The sequence below is a fragment of the Monodelphis domestica genome, chromosome 1, assembly GCF_027887165.1.
Source record: "Monodelphis domestica isolate mMonDom1 chromosome 1, mMonDom1.pri, whole genome shotgun sequence".
Taxonomy (NCBI): domain Eukaryota; kingdom Metazoa; phylum Chordata; class Mammalia; order Didelphimorphia; family Didelphidae; genus Monodelphis; species Monodelphis domestica.
In genome coordinates this window covers 509,142,413-509,156,889 of record NC_077227.1, presented here as the reverse complement: position 1 = coordinate 509,156,889, position 14,477 = coordinate 509,142,413, and the positions used below count along the sequence as shown (strand labels likewise).

The 14,477-nt window shown below is 42.3% G+C and overlaps 1 long non-coding RNA gene across 1 annotated transcript; it reads left to right on the top strand.

Annotated features, from left to right (window-relative positions):
* The first annotated feature begins 11,886 nt into the window (after positions 1-11,886).
* Positions 11,887-13,567, top strand: LOC103101579 (uncharacterized). The gene is made up of 3 exons (XR_458610.2): positions 11,887-12,213; positions 12,863-12,946; positions 13,457-13,567. It is a non-coding gene; the product is annotated as an uncharacterized LOC103101579 (long non-coding RNA).
* The last annotated feature ends 910 nt before the right edge of the window (positions 13,568-14,477 follow it).

Here is a 14,477-nt window from a genome sequence, read left to right as displayed (position 1 = left end):
CCGCTGTCCTATGACTAGAAAGTGGGCCAGGCACCATTCCCTACTCTCCACCATCACCCAGCATCTCATGGATAGTGGAGAGCAGTCCCCGCCTCCAGCCATCCAGAGCTGCTCGGCGCCGGGGCGTCTCCCCGAGAGAAAGGCTCATTGTGCTAGGTGCAGGACGGCGGGGCTGGGTTTCCCAGAGTTTTGTTTATTCAGCCAAGAACAGATGACTCCTTATGAGCTGGGTTTGGGCAGGGGGAGAGACCTTTTGCTGGAGAGAGGCAAAGTGGAAAGGGAGTTTCCCTCTCAGAGACCCCCCAAAGGAGTCAGTAGTCCTGGCCGAGCATTTAAGATACAGGACTGAAACCCATTAAGTTTTCTCCCCTGCAGGTTACCACTAGGAAAGAACTGAGGTTTGATTGTATGAAAAGCGGCAGTAAAATTAAAGGACTGACAACACCGGGTCTGGGAAGTCGATTCGAACGCTGTGCGACATTGGGCAATCCACTTTCCATTCTTGGCCTCAGTTTCACCATCTGCAAAATGAGAGATGGATTGGATGCTCTTTAAGGTTCTTTCTGGTTCTAGATCTAAATATCTCACTTGTTCTAGATCCCATATCTCTCACCTATGAGCAGTTCGATTTGTCTCAGACATAACTTCGCCCTTTTCTGTGCAGCCCAACGCCGGCTGCCTTACGGTCTATGTGGTCCAGGACGTTCTCATACTCTCCTGGATATTAGTCTATGACCAGTTGAAAGAACCTGAGCTGTGAAGCCTTTGACCCGAGGACCATTAATTAGCAAACGGTTTCCCCCATCCTTTTTTTTGAGAGGACTGATATTGACTCGATTTTTTACCTTTCCAGGATTCAGGATAGACATGAGTCAAAACTAGCAAAGGGTGCTGATTTTAGAGCTGAATTAAAGCTGTCTCACTCCCGCTCCCCCTCCAGCCCCCAAAGACTATGAAGTGACTGCGATTTACCCGGCTCAAGGTGTCCCTAGTCCGGGGCCCTAACCCAGGATCTGCCTTCGTGGAGCACCTCACAATTAAGCCTCAGGATTTTTTTTGCCTTCCCCCGACTTTTTCCACCACCACCAGGTGGTGCGATGAACTGCTATTTGGTCCAGCCTAGACTAGGCGACCCAAACTCGCTCCTCCCTGCTCTAGGGAGAGGGAACACTTGAGGTAGAAAGGTATCCAGAGTATCTTGGCAAAGGGGAAAGGGAGAACAAAATTGCTTAGCTCAAAGGACCCACAACACAGTACCCTTCCCCCATTTCCCTAACCGTCTGTTTTGAAATTTGTTCCCTTTGGGCAGGATTGAGATTTCCTTGGTGTAGGAAACATCCTGTGAGGCAAATTCCGATTACAAATGTAGGCAGGTCCCTCTTTTTGCTACTAGTCTTAGATGCCTGGTTTCCCAGAAGTTAAGGGTCTTCCCCAAGAGTCATTCAGTCTCTCTATGCAACAGAGGCTCACTTGAACCTAGAGCTCCTTGACTCCATACATCATGCTGCCCCTATCCCTCCTGTCTCTTGGTATGTCACCACCCTCATCCTCCCCTCTACTGTAATAAATTCCCCCCCCCCCCACTGGGGCCTCTTTTTGTGCCTTCTGTCTCTGGGAAAGAAAGGAAAAGTCGCAAAAGAAGAGTAGATTTGGAGTCAGAAAAATGAGTTTGATTGACAGATATACATTAGTCTTTTTTTTTTAACCTTTACTTTCTGTCAGTATCAACAGAAGAGAATTGGGGCAAGTGACTTGCCCTGGGTCACACAACAAGGAAGTGTCTAAGGCTCAATTTGAACCCAGGTCCTTCCAAATCCAGACCTGGTACTCTACCCACTGTACTATATTCTATATATGTATATATATATATATATGTATATATAATATATATCTGCCCTTTGCCACTAACTTTCAGAAAGCACCAAGGCAAGTTACTTTCTTTTACTGGATCTTACTTTCCACCACTAAAATTGAGGTAGTAACCTTCCACTGAGACTTTCTCTGCATTTCAGGTCTCTCCAGCTCTGGTAACCTACCTTCTGTCTTCTATGGTTCTTTATGACTCTATGATTCTAGAGTAGGTCAGTCTTTGAACATCCCCAATATGACTACAGGTTATCTGTCCTATTAACTGTGGACAAGCCAGGCCTGAGTACCAGGGGTCTGGGGGCTGTAGAGAAGGCTCCAGTCTAGTTGATTTGCTTGCAGTTTTATATTGACTATTTCTACAAATCACTTCTGATTGGACTCTGCTTTAGACTGGCTAGAGTAGGACTAGAGCTCTGGGGACAGAGACAGATCTATAAGGAACCTGACATGGAAGTTTGGGGGGTAAGAGGAGGATTGCTAGGTTCAAACTCAAAGGAGCAGGAGTCCCAGTGACCATCTCTACACATTTAGTGGGGAAATAGTATAGCTCTGATCCCTTCTAGGGTCTTTATATCAGCCAAGTAGTCGCCAATAAGGGAATAATTTCATGAAAGGGAGTAGAGGGAATGGGCTTAGCATCATACTTCAAGTAGAGTTTGGACCACATGATCTCTGAAAGTCTCTGACTACTCTATGATTTTAGGAACTTATGAATTTAAGTCTCTGATTTACATTTGTCAATGCTTCTGTATCAAGTCCCATTCAGGTTCATGAGATTCTATTCAATAACATTCTCTGAATCTAATTCTGATTCTAAGATCATATGATTACAACTTTATCTGATCCAAATAGCCTATGATATGATTGGGGGCACCCACAGAAAGCAGGGGGAAGAGGAGATTGGAGAGACCTGATGGGAGGTTTCATCTACTCTGTCCCCTGTCAGTCAGTTTTCCCCTCTTTTTCTCCCTACAAGCCTTTAGTCCTCTCAGATGATCAGGAGCAAGACTGAGACTGTCACTGTGCCCAGAGGCCCAGCTTTGGCACAGAGTCCTTGACCCCCCTTGCTACTCCCCATTGGGTTGAGCACTTGCTGAAAGGTTAAAGAAATAACAAAACACAATGGTCATAAGTCAAGCTGTCAAAGGACAGTCAAATCAGCAAAGGGGAGTAGAAGGAAGAAGAAATAGGAGACTGGAACCCCTGGAGACTGGAATCATGCATAGATTAGGTGAAAGCACTAAGGATATTGTACTTGGGGATGGAAGATGGAACAGACATGGCAGTCATCTTCAAGTACCTGAAGAGCTGTCCAGAGTAACAGGGAATTATCTGTTGGATTCCAGAGGACCAAGTAAGACCACTGGGTAGAAGCTGTAAAAAAAGCAGATTTTTAGCTCAGTGTTAAGACTGAATTTCCTAGCACTAGGGTTATGTGAAAATGAAGATATTATATAGAGCCTGGATGGATGGCTACTTATCAGGAATCTTATAGGAAGGGTTCCTGCATCAGAGGGATTGGTTTACATTTTAATATAGGAGGTTTAGAGGACTTGTAGGCAAGGTAGTTGATCAATACGGGAAATATTTTGGGGAAGATACCTATATATCTATATTTATTCTAAAACTTCTACTCCTCCTGAATGTAAAGGCCCTCACATTTTCTTCTATTTCCCCCCTTCTTTTGCCTTTGTTTGATTGTTTCTTAATGTCTCATGTAGTCATTAGCTTCCACTTTCCCAATTCTAATTTTGAAGGTATGATTTTCTGTTCTTTTCTTTTTTTTGAAAATATTATTTAGTCAATTTAGAATATTTTTCCTTGGTTACAAGAATCGTGTTCTTTCCCTCCCCTCCTCCCAGCCCCTCCCTTAGCCAGTGCTCAATTCCACTAGGTTTTACATGTGTCCTTGATCAAAGCCCATTTCCATATTATTGATGTTTGCACTAGGGTGATCATTTAGAGTCTATATCCCCAATCATATCCCCATCGACCCATGTGATCTAGCAGTTGTTTTTCTTCTGTATTTCTACTCCTACAGTTTTTCCTCTTAATGTGGATAGCATTCTATCTCATAAATCTCTCTGAATTATTCTGGATCATTGTATTGTTAGTAATAGAGAACTCTATTACATTAGATTGTGCCACAGTGTATCAGTCTCTGTGTATAATGTTCTCCTGGTTCTGCTTCTTTCACTCTGCATCAATTCCTGGAGGTATTTCCAGTTCACATGGAATTCCTCCAGTTCATTATTCCTTTTAGAACAATAGTATTCCATCACCAACAGATATCACAATTTGTTCAGCCATTCCCCAATTGGAGGGCATCCCTTCATTTTCCAATTTTTTGCCACCACAAAGAGCACAGCTATGAATATTCTTGTCCAAGTCTTTTTCCTTATTTTTATCTTTGTGGTATAAACCCAGAAATGCTATGGCTGGATCAAAGGGCAGACAGTCTTTTAGCGCCCTTTCGGCATAGTTCCAGATTGCTGAAGGTATAATTTTCTTGAGTGAACTTTTGTACTACCTTTTTCATTTGGTCAATTCTACTTTGTAAGATGTTCTTTCCCACAGTGAATTTTTTGTACCTATTTTTCCATAGGGCTGATTTTACCTTTCAAGAAGTTCTTCTCTTCATTGCATTTTTCCATTTGGCCAATGCTTCTTTTTGAAGAGTTCTACTCTTCATTGGATTTTTATGCCTTTTTTACCAATTGGCCTATTATGCTTTTTAAGGTATTGGTTTCTTCAGTATTTTTTTTGTGCCTCCTTTACCATGATTTTCATGCATCACTCTCATTTCTTTCCCCAATTTTTCTTCTACTTCTCTTTTTTTACTTTTAAAATTCTTTTTTTAGAATGCTCATTAATTCTTTTTAGACCTGAGACCAATCCCTATTTTTCATGGATGCTTTGGATGCAGTAATATTGGTTTTGTTGTTTTCTGAGTTTGTGTTTTGGTCTTCTCTGTCACCAAAATAACTTTCAATGTTGAATTGTTTTTTTTCCTGTGGCTTGCTTATTTTCCACCCTTTTTCTTTCTTTTTTTTTTAATTTAAAAAAACGACTAAATTTGGGCTCTATACCTGTGGTGAAAGGAGCACTGTGCTAAACTTCAGGTTCTTTGTGCCTTCAGCTTTGGAGATCTATCTGCTTTCAGTTTTTCTAAGATAATATGGTGTACTCTCCAGGCCTGTACCTGTATTCTGGTCTGTGAGTAACCACAAGCACTCTTTTTCCTCTTGGAACTGTGACCAGGGTCCCTGCTCCCCTGTGGCTGCACGTGTTGGTGTCTGCTAGTGCTCCCCTAGACTGTGATCTGGCTCTCTGTGTTAGGCAATGCAACAGGAGTCTCACATCTAAAGCCAGCAAAGGTATCCCTGTAATCGCCTTCTGAGAAAATTGTCCAACTGCCCCCATAACACCTGTGGCTGAGAGCTCCAGAAGCCTTTGCTGCTGCTTCAGCTCCCCCTAATTCCTATTGCTGTTGTGGGGCCTGTCGGGGCCCACTGCCTTCCACCTCTACCCGGATGCATTAGATCCTTTGTGCTGGGCTTCTAAGTGGTTTTGTGATGGAAAATTACTTCACCTTGCCTTTTTGTGTATTGTGCTGCTCCAGAATTGATTCTAAGGCATTATATCACAGAGGGTATGTGGAAGGGGAAGATAATTTGGCAGGGATCAGATGAGGATCTGTACCTTCTCTACCATCTTGGCTCCACCTCTCCCCTTCCCCATCTCTTGTTAGGGAGCTTTAAGTTAAGACTTAGGGCTACTTAAGGAATGAAGTTGGAAGTCGGAGGAATGAGGTTCTAAGGGTAGAATCTATTTTAATCAGAATAAGGATATTAGGAAAGAGTACCTGGGTCTTGCTTTCAAATTTTACTATTTAAACAGTGATGAGTTATATTTAGAACTGTGATTTGGCTTTAGGAAGATTTGAATTCAAATTTCTACCTCAGACATTTATTTACTGGGTGTTAAATCACTTGCTTTCTCTTAGCCACTTTTTCCTCATATATAAAATGAGGATAACAATAGCATCTACCTTACAAGTTTATGGGCAGCTAGGTGATTAGGTGAATAGAGTGCTGGACCTTGAGTCAGGAAAACTCATCTTTCTGAGTTCAAATTTGACCTCAGACATTTACTAACTATGTGACCTTGGGCAAGTCACTTAATCCTGTTTGCCTCTGTTTCCATATCTGTAAAAGAAAATGGAGAAATAAATGCAAACCACTCCATTATCTTTGCCAAGAAAACCCCAGATGAGGGTATGAAAAGTCAAACATGACTGAAATAACTGAATAACAATCATACATGCAGGTTTATAGTGGGATTCAAATGAAATAATGTGTAGAAAGGTTTGCAGACTTAAAAGTATTATAGAAATGTTAGTTACTATTATTCTGATGAAGAAAACTGCTAGCCTTAACCTTATGTCTGGGCCTGAGGCTAGACCAGAGATAGGGTGATGGCAGGGGTTTTCAGGTAAATGTTTAACCACTATTTCTAAAAAAAAAAATTTCCCAGGCCACATTTTTACTTTTAATTTATATAGTTTCCATTATTTCTTAAGTTTAAACAATGAATTAAACAATAAACTGAGTCTTGTTTTCTAGCATTTGTTGCTTTCTGAAATGTAAATGTTCACACTGAAAATTTAACATTTGATTGGTTCCAGTTGGCTCTAGTATCCCTCTGGGAGGTGATAATAATAATAACACACACTTCTAAAGAACTATGAAGTTTACAAAATGCTTTTCTCACAACAAGACTGGTGGTAGTTGCTGTAAGTATTGCTATGCCCATTTTATAGATTCAGAAAATGAAACTCAGGGAGATGATTTGCCCAAGACCCCACAAGAAAGTGTGAGAGTTAAGTTCCTTGACTCCAAATTAAGAACTCATTATGGTGTCCTGGGAGGCGTGTGCCCAGGCCTCCTGTTTCTCCCCAGGGGAGGGGTTTGTCAGGTTTCTCCCAGAGGTTTCTTCCTTGTTTTTTCCTTCTCCACAGGAGGCAAGTCTTGAGGGCCACAGGGCCTCCCTTCTGGTGTTATACAAGCCCTGCTGCCCCAGGCAAGAGGTGAGAGGGTCCCGCCCCCTAGGCCCCCTCCCACTCCCTTAAACAGGGTAAACTTCAGTCACTCTGGCCCTTCCCCTCACAGGCTTCTCTCTCCAGCAAGCACCATGTACCCCAGTTGTCTGTTCTCCATCATTTTGTTCCTCTTTGTGACTCAGGCTGGAACATATAAGCCTATTCCTCCAAAGGGTGAGTACCCAACAAAGTCCCCCTTTGAGAGTGGTCAGGGCAGCCCATGGCTTCAGAGAGGGAGCCTGCTGTCCCCAGTGACCTGACAGGCCAGCTGCCCTCAAGATGTTCTCAGGGATAGATAGATGGAAAGATGGATTTGACCTCCAACTAACCAGAGGCTACTGGGGATAGAGGGTGGGATCCATCCATCAACACATTTCTTCTCTCCTCTTTCCCCAGATAATTCCCCCTAGTTCTACACAGAACTACCTTCCCTGTCTTAAACCCCACTCTGAGATCCTTCATTTTCATGGTGTAATACAAGACAAGTACTAGTTATTGTTGTTCAGTTGTTTCAGTCCCATCGAAATCTTCATGACCCTATTTGGGGTTTTCTTGGCAAAGATACTGGAGTGGTTCACCATTTTCTTCTCCAGCTCATTTTGCAGATAAAGAAATGGAGGCAAATGGAGTTAAGTGATTTGTCCAGAGTGGTATAAGTAGGAAGTTTCTGAGGCCAACAGATCTTCCTGTCTCCAGGTCCAGCACTCTTATCTACTGTGTCACTCAGCTTCATTGAGTGCTGGACCAGGAGTCACAGATCTAAGCTCTAGTTTCTGTCCTTCCATCACCAAGTAAGTGTGTGAGCTTTGGCAATGACCCCCACTCATCTTCTTCAGCTGTAAAATGGGAGCATTGGATTAGAGAGGGAGACAATCCCTTCCATTTCCAACATTTTTTAGGTTCTATCATTTAACTCTTCCAAGTGTTACTTTGACTGTAGAAAGGGCATGATGGTGCTTTATTACCTTCCTTATGGGGAGGTTGGGAGGACCAAATGAGATAAGGGGTATAAAGTGCTTTATGAGTGCCAGGTACTAATTAAATGTTAAGTCACTCTTAGCTTTATTCTTACTCTCATTGAGAATGAGAATACCTGAGCCTCCTTTGGGAAGGAATCCTCAGCCTCATCTCTCAGGGTGGGACAAAAGGCACAGAATCCCAGGGCATGGAACTACCTAATATTAGCATGTGGCATGTCCGAACTTGAGTCATGTAGCCTAATCTCCTCCTTGGATAGATGAGGAAGCTGAGAACCAAAGAGAAGGGATTTTGGGTATCAGTCAGTAAGTGGAGGAGACATTTAAGGGTGAGGAACAATTTCCATTTTTCCAAGACCTAAGGTTTACAAAGCATTTTCTTCCTAGCAGCTTTGAGAGATAGGTACTGCAAGTATTATCCCCATCTGCAGGAATCTGAAGGAGACCCACTGGGAGAGATAGTCTGGTGGGTGATGCCTGTGCTATTTTAATGTCTTAGAGAGGCCACTGGGTCAGGGGGGATGTCAAGGACTGGTCACCAATCCCTTCTCCCACCCTTAGGATCCACAAAAGCAGGGACCTGTCCAGACGATCATGCCCTCTGCAAAAATGTCTATCCTGGCAAGTGTGAGAGTGACAAGGATTGTGATGGCAATCAGAAATGCTGTTTCTATTATTGTCATTTCAATTGTAGGTATACTGTAGAAGAAAGGTTCTTGGGTAAGTATAGACCACTTCTAGTCCCCATTTAGTCCTTTCCCTTCACATCTTGGTCCTGTTCTGAAGTGACCACTACCAGATACTGCTCCTGTGAGAATGATAGAGGCATGATTCCTCTGGGAAGAATTGAGTTGACTAGTATTGATTTTGTCAAGTTTTGAGGGAAGAATGGGACAGATGTCAGTCCAACGCTATCACTTCCTGCATGATATTAAGGCAAGTTGCTTTGCCTTTTTAGGCTTCAGTTTCTTCATATGAAAAGTAAGGCTCCATCCTAACTCATTTCTCACCTCTGTCTCAATTTCCTCATCTCTAGAATAGGGAGACCTAGCCACTCTCCCACAGTTGGCATGAGGCTTATCTGTGAAATGTGATGGAATTTAATGATTCAATACTTCCAATAAGGAAAGGAAAACCTGGAGAAGTTCTCCCTCTCACTTCAAGTTATTCTATCCCTCCTGAATAGTAGTGAAAGAGGGACTCTGCCCAGACACACCAGGTCAATGTGGAAAGAAGCCTCAGGCAAACAACTGTACTCGTGATGGAGATTGTCGTGGGTTGTACAAGTGCTGTCCAGGAGCCTGTGGGAATGTGTGCCGTAGACCTCTCTCAGGTAAAGAGCTTAGTTCAGTTTGGTCCTGGGGCAGCTTGGGGCCCCATGGGGGAAGATTTTGGGGATCCCTTGTGGGGGTCATGGAAGAAAAGGGAAGGAGGATTAAACTCTACTTGGGCCCAGAGGCAGAATGAGGAACAATTGGGGTGAGGAGAAGTTGCAGAAAAGCAGATTTTAGCTACAGAAAGGAAATTCCTCATACTATAGCTGCCATTTCATATCCACTGAAGATCATTTTAAGGATCTAGAAAGGTCCTTAAGGGAATTATGATGAGTTTCATGGTACTGCTTTTTTAATCTTTGAGGGTTCTGTTATGAAATTGGGCACTTATTCTTCTTGGTCCAGGAGGGCAAAAATGTTTAAAACATGAAATTTGCAGAAAGGCAGATGTAGGGCTTGATATATGGCAACTATATTTGCACATCCACACATACTTTCAGATGCATATGTAAATGGAGATGACACAGAGTGATAGAGATGTAATAGATGGTAGAAAAATAGATGATAAAGTGTAGCCATAGACACATAGGTAGGAAGGTAGATGATAGATAAATGGATAGAGAAATAGAGAGATTGATGACAGAGAGAGGGGGGGGGAGAGAGGGACAGAGAGAGAGAGAGAGAGAGAGAGAGAGAGAGAGAGAGAGAGAGAGAGAGAGACAGAGACAGAGACAGAGAGAGAGAGAGAGAGAGAGAGAGAGAGAGAGGGAGGGAGGGAGGGAGAGAGGGAGGGAGGGAGACAGAGAGAGAAAGAGAGATAGAGAGATTGATGACAGAGAGAGGGAGAGAGAGACAAAGAGAGAGAGACAGAGAGACAGAGAGAGAGACAGAGAGAGAGACAGACAGAGAGAGAGAGACAGAGAGACAGAGAGAGAGAGAGAGATCTGGAGATAGTATTTTCCCTTTATTGAAGGTAATTATATCAGGATCTGATAATGGCTTATGTAGGTTGTTGTGGGAGGGATTCTTGTCCAAACATTAATTTGGTTCCTTAGACTCTCCAAAGTACCTCCAAAGTTAGAGATTGTATGATTCTTCAACTCAAAATATATAAATGCACGTGTATTACCCAGATTGAACTGCTTGTCAACTCTGGGAGGGGGGAGGGAAGAAGGAGAGAGACAACATGAATCATGTAACTCTGGAAAACTTATGTGGAAATTTGTTATTAAAATGAAATAATATGTAAATGATTACCCAAAGGAAAGAGAAAAAGATCATTATAGCTGTCCAACAACGGATCAAACTACCTCGAGAGATAGTAAGTTCTTGATCACTAGAAGTATTTAAAACAAAGGTTGAATGTGTGTATAGGAAATGATTGGTCATGTAGGAGATAGACCAGATTAGCCTTTGAGGTCCTTTCCCATTCTACGCATCTATATAATTCTAAGACTCTCTAAAGCCTTATTGTATAGTGGAAAGAGCAATGACTTTGTGGTCAGAGGTCTTGACTTTGAAACCCAGTTCTGCTACTCATTACTTGCATGATATTGAGCAAGTCACTTAACATTTATGGGTCTCCATTTATTCATCTGTAAAGTGAAGGGCTTTGATTAGAAGATTAAAAAGTACCTAAGGGTCCATCTGATTTTAAATCCTGTGATCTTATATCAAGGGCAGCCCTGTGGGGAGATAGCTTGGGACAAGGAAGGGTCTGGGTCACTGGTCTTAGTACTGTTGAGAAAGATCCAGACCCTTTCCTATATTGGTCCCTGTGCCAAAGCCCTGGACACCCCCACCTAGTTACTACTTTATATAGCAACTTCAGGTCTTTCTATAACAGAAGCTGAACCAGATCTGCCTCCCTGATTCACAGAGTGTACGGTTTGCTAACAAAGGAAACTCTAAGTAGGTGGAGAGGAATATCATGTCAGAATAGAGAGAACATGTCAGTGAAAACCTCAGAGAGTGATTTGGGGCAGGTAGGAAGGTGGGTAGACTATGTCACAGGAGGGTGAAGGAGCCATGGCCTAAACATGGAGAGATTTGTGTTCTAGTCCCAGATCTGCCATTAACACGTTGAAGAATAGGCAAGACTCTTTGTAGGGTTCAGCTTTGTCCCCTTTAAAATGAACAGATGATAATCTCATCCCCCAGCTCTAAAATTATATGTTTCTATTATAAGCAGGGAAGGCTTCCAAGAAAAGGTGAGCTTGAAGCCAGGTTTTGGAGGAAGGGAGGTGTGTGAATTGATCAAAGTTGTTGGGGGAGGAGGGTGGCCAAAGTTTGGAAGTGGGGCTGTTCTAAATGGCTTATAAAGTGCAGAGGGTTCAGTTGAGGTAAATTGCCCTGTTCCCTCTCTTAGAGCACTTCACCAAGCACCCACAAAGCGACATTATTGTCTAGGTAGAGTTAGGGTGAAAGTAAACCTTTTGAGGGTGCTGTGGGGGAAGGAAGGGAAGGAAAAGCAAAGGCAAGCCTTCTTTGGCTTGGTCTTGGCAATAATTGGGGCATTATAAAATGTGTATGTAATAGAAACTGTAGGAGGGAGGGTTTCCATTATCACAAGAATAACAATCATCACCACTCATGTTTCTAGAATGCATTTAAAGAACTTGTAAAGCATGTTACTCACAATGACTCTGTAAAGTGGGGAGTACAAGGAATATTAGAATCATTTTACACATGTGGAATTGAGGTTCCCGTAGATTTGATTTTGCCTGGTCACATGGCCCATAAGTCTTGGAGCTGGGCCTGGAATCCAGATTTGCAGACTCCAAGCTAAACTCTTCCCTTGCAATGGAGGCATTAAACCAGAGGGAGGCGATATACTCACATACAAGGGAAGGGTTGGCATAATGCTCAGTCAGAGAAGAGGCAGAACTCCTACAGTGGTTCCTCAACAAAGCAGAGAAGAAGCCAAGCAGAATCATCAGCCTTCGATTGTCTTTGCTGTTGGCCATATGGGTATCAGGCTGATTCCAGAAAGGTGAGACAACTGTGGGAATTTTGTACAGCCTCCTGGAAACATGGAGACTTCTAGATGTAGAATTGATGTTCTAAGTTCCTTTCCAACTCAGCTCCAAATCGTCTGATCCCAGAATCTTGTCTCTCACTTGAGCCATCCTGGATCTGTGTCGTCTATAGGAAAGCTGGGAACCTGTCCAGAGATAGTCTATCAATGTACCAGGGAACCTCCTCCTGACAAATGTCAGAGGGACAGAGACTGCCCTGGGACTTTCAGATGTTGCCCACACTTTTGTGGCAAGAAGTGCCTTGATGCACTGAATCCTAACTTGCCAGTGTTTGCCAAGGAAACAGGTACCATTCCTTCTTTTGCTCACTTGGGGAGGAAGCCCTTTTCCTTCTCCATTCTATATAGACTGAAAGATGGTTGGAGCTGTAAAGTCATGTAGGGCAACATTCTTATTTTATAGGAGGGCCCTGAAGCTTAGAGAGAATATGATACTCCTGAAGTGATATAGCTAGTGAGGGGCAGAATTGAGAATTAAATCCATGTCCCTCAACTCCTAATCCAGAAATCTTTCCATTAGACTATGGTTTTTTATGGCTCTGGCTCTTTTCTTCCTGCTCTTTTATGACTTAGTTGGGAAATCTCTCTCCTTTTCACTCTTTAGTGGAAAAAATAAAAAAGTTGAAAGCTGCCAGAGAAGCAAGGAAAGAACTGCGAAGGAAAAAAGAAGAGGAAGAGGAACGACTGAGTAAGTTTCTGGGAATTCTTTGACATTTTTCTCTTGGGTTGGGAGTAACAGGGGGTTAAATTCCATGAAAATTATCAAGACTTGACCCCCCTTGGTGACCCAGGGGATAGAGATGCTGATGAATTCTTTCCCAGCCAGAGCAGGGCCAGATCCCTGATGGAAGAAGGTCTGGTCCAAGAGGTAGGATTCAATTGGTGGTTCTAAGGTCTATTTTATATAGCCATTTGTTGACTATATGGCCTTGGGCAAACACCTTTCTCTTTTTGGGTCTCATTTTCCTCATCTAAAAAATGAAGCTGATAGGTTGGAAGACCTCTGAAGTCCTATCCACTTCTAAGATTCATGATAAGCTTTGATCTCTATAGAGGCTCTAGAGGGAGGAATTTTCCCTAATTTTCCTTGGAGCTAGGGGTGATGGGAAAAAGGGAAAGAGAAGGAGTCAACCTACTCAGGAAATGGTACTTTTCCCTGGGGTTGTAGAATCAACCATCTCCACTTATACTTTTTCAGATACTGAAGGCTGAAGACCTTTTGGTAGACATGAACCTAGAAAAGATCTGATTTGAAAAAACTACCACATTGATGACCTCCCTGTCTAATAAAGAATTGCTTTCCTATTAATATTCATCCTGTGTCTGATTGGTTGGGGACAATGAGTACTTGTGCCTGACTGGTTGGCATTTCAGATGTTTTTTGTATGATTGGTCTATAAGTTGAGTGCCTATCTCTGCCTGATTTAGTTGTGGTTATCAGTGGGGTGTTGGGGAAACAGTTTTGGCTTTAGATTTCTTTTGTAAAGATATTTTATTTTATCAATTGCATGTAATAACAATTTTCCACATAAGTTTTCTGAAGTTATATGATCCAAATTGTCTTCTTCCCTCACCTCCCCCACCCTGGAGATGGTAAGCAATTTGATTTGGGTGATACATTTGTTATCATTAAAAACACATTTTCATATTGTTCCTGTTTGTAAGAGAATAATCATATGAAACCAAAACCCCAAAATAAAAAAAACCCAAATAAACTAAAGTGAAAAACAATATGTTTTGATCTTCATTCTGACTCCAACTGTTCTTTCTCTGGAGGTAGATAGCATTCCTTGTCATAAGTCCTTCAGAATTGTCCCAGATCACCTTATTTCTGAGAGAAGCTAGGTCTTTCACAATTGATCATTGTACATTATTGCTGTGTTCTCCTGGTTTTGCTTATTTCACTCTGCATCAATCTATAAAGGTCTTTCCGGCTCTTTCTGAAAACATCTTGTTCATCATTCCTTTCAGCATAATAGTATTCCATCACTATCATATACCACAATTTGTTCAGCTATTTCCCAATTGATAGACTTTCCCTTAATTTCCAATTCTTTGCCACCACAAAAAGGGCTGCTATAAATATTTTTGTATAAGTAGGTCCTTTCCCCCTTTTTGTGATCTCTTTGGGATAAGACTTAATAGTGCTATTCCTGGATCAAAGGGTAAGCACAGTTTTATAGCCCTTCGGCTAGTTCTGCATTGCCCTCCAGAATGGT